A 2,430-nucleotide genomic window follows, 5' to 3' on the forward strand; every position below is an offset into this window, starting at 1 on the left:
TTAGAATGGATGACAAATGCTGCCCCAGCAAGTTATGCCGTGATCCCACGAACAAACAAAACAAATCCAATCGCTGTGGTTAGTTGTGAACTCGCCGGTGTTAATGGAAGGGGACGAATGGGAAGGTTTATGGGGTAAAGGGAGAAGATTGGCATTCGGTGAGGTGATTCTTTGGAGAGCTGATGAGCCAATCAGCCTCTTTATGCACAGTAACAATTCACTGAATATTTCATTCTGAGCCATCTAAGGAATTATCAGGGCAGGGTTTGTAAAGAGGTCAGATTGAATGAGTGTCTCGGTGAACACAAGTGAGACACAGGAACAGAGAGGTTTTGGGATGGATTAAATTTTATTTTATACATTTGCATAGTCATCAACTTTACAGCAATTAAAAAAGGGAACGATCAAGAGAGTGGAATTAGAGCAGCAAATAAATCTTAAACATTTATGCAGCTAAAGGGAATGCTGGGTAAAGATACCGTGGTTAGTGCTTATTTCATTCCAGGAACACCAGCCTCGGAGCACATCCTTCCTGTACCTATCCTATCGAGCTCTTGAAGATTTTTGTTCCTTTGAAGTGTTTCATGTTTAGATACTCTAGAGAAGACAGCTTCAAGCTCCTCAATCTCTCCTGCCAGGGCAATGCTGCTGTTAGAATTCAACTCACTGGTGCATGTTACTGGCTGCTTCATGGACTGGAACTGGCAATTGAGACTGAAAGGTTACTGTATAAATTATCTTCAATGGTATTGCCAGATGCGAGTGGTTTTAGGAAAATGACCTTGACTTACGGGCATTGAGTGTCAGAGCACTTCCTGTTTAGATACAATCTATTGATAACTATTAGAACTGACTTGCACTGGCTCCGTCAAAGTGGTCAGAGCATTATGGCTGTCATCGAAGCTGCCAACAAACTTCCCATGGGTTAAAAATCATAAATGATAGAGTAGCTACGAGGTCTGATGGCACTGTTGGAGTATTGATGTTGTTGTTAATCTGGAGTTGACTGAATTTATATTGTCTCTTTCTGAATCTCAGGATGTCTCGCTGGGCAATAAGTCTCCACAAACAGCAATGAGCAGGGATCATCTGTTTTGATTTAAATTGGGATTACAGCACTGCTGCTTCACAGCACCAGGAACAAGGTTGGAGTCCAGCCTTGGTCAACGGCCTGTGTGGAGTTTGCACATTCTCCCCAGGATAGTGTGGGCCCACTCCAGGTGCTCTGGTTTCCTCCCAGAGTCCAAAGATTTGCGGGTTAGGTGGATCAGTCGTGCTAAATTGTCCACAGTGTCCAGGATTGTGCACACTCGGTGGATCAGCCATGGGAAATGCAGTGTTACAGGGATGGAGTGCTCCAGGTGGGATGCTCTTTGGATGGTTGGTGGGGTTTGATGGGCCAATGCTCTCCTGCCACACTGTCGGGATTCTATTCTAGCATTGAGGATAAAGGCTACACAGCAGTGTGTCCTTGGAGAAGGAGCATGTGGTGTGTATCAATGCTCTCGATGCCTTTAGATAGAGGTGGGCACCACAGGGGATACAATGCTTTATCTCCACTGCTGCCCCCTCACCCTCAACTCTACTTTGATTGAGTCCCTTCCCACTCTGTCATTTGTAATGGTTTGCTTTTCCCGTAATGGGCTTTGTTTGTAAACATTCAATTGGTTACACGGGTGGTTTCCTGCTGGTGATTATATATTAATAAAAACCAAAATGGCGTAATGATGATTTTGATGGTGGGAAGGTTGCTGTGATAACATGTCTGGATAGGAGAAATGGGAAAAAACAACACTTCACAGCTCACAGAATGAGAACTGAAAAGCAGTTAAATCAAACCAAAAGTTCAGACCGGGAGGGAATATATCCCTGGAGTTTGAGTAACTGGAAAGTGATGGTGTCCGGGAATAGACAGCATTTTGTTTTACAGGGCGTTTGAAATTTTTAAAAACTGTTATATTCAGATAGTCTCATTTCTTTTCTTTTAGTTTTATTTAGTTTTGTTTAATTTAAAAACAAATTCACAAACCTTGTGTTAAAGACAAATGTTAAATAAAATCCATCAAACCATCCCTCACTGAAAACTGATGTGGAGGTGCAATCTCCTGGAGAGTCCCTGCCCACTCCTTCCTACCCGGGCTCCATGGCTATATTCATACCTGGGAGATAGCAGCAGGAGGACACCATTCAGCCTTTCTATCCTGCTCAACCATTCAATGGGAAACAGCTGACCATCCAGCTCAGTCTCCTGTTCCTGCTGTGTTCCAATCCCCTTTCATAACTTGACCTCGAAGAACTATATCTAAATCCTCCTTTAGATTCACTGCCTTTTGTTCCAGTGACGTTGCGGTGTTACTGTGTGGGTGTACGCAGGGGTAATGTGATGGTGCTGCCTCCTGGACGATGCACTCAGCGTCCCTCATCATCCTG

The 2,430-nt window shown here is 43.9% G+C and overlaps 1 long non-coding RNA gene across 1 annotated transcript in view; it reads left to right on the forward strand.

Moving 5' to 3' along the window:
* The first annotated feature begins 817 nt into the window (after positions 1-817).
* Positions 818-2,430, forward strand: part of LOC122548241 — a 16,674-nt gene continuing 15,061 nt past the window's right edge. Inside the window, exon 1 of the long non-coding RNA XR_006311197.1 lies at positions 818-990. This is a non-coding gene — a long non-coding RNA (uncharacterized LOC122548241). The remainder of the gene's footprint in view (positions 991-2,430) is intronic.

The sequence above is a fragment of the Chiloscyllium plagiosum genome, unplaced genomic scaffold (genome assembly GCF_004010195.1).
Source record: "Chiloscyllium plagiosum isolate BGI_BamShark_2017 unplaced genomic scaffold, ASM401019v2 scaf_4390, whole genome shotgun sequence".
Lineage (NCBI taxonomy): Eukaryota > Metazoa > Chordata > Chondrichthyes > Orectolobiformes > Hemiscylliidae > Chiloscyllium > Chiloscyllium plagiosum.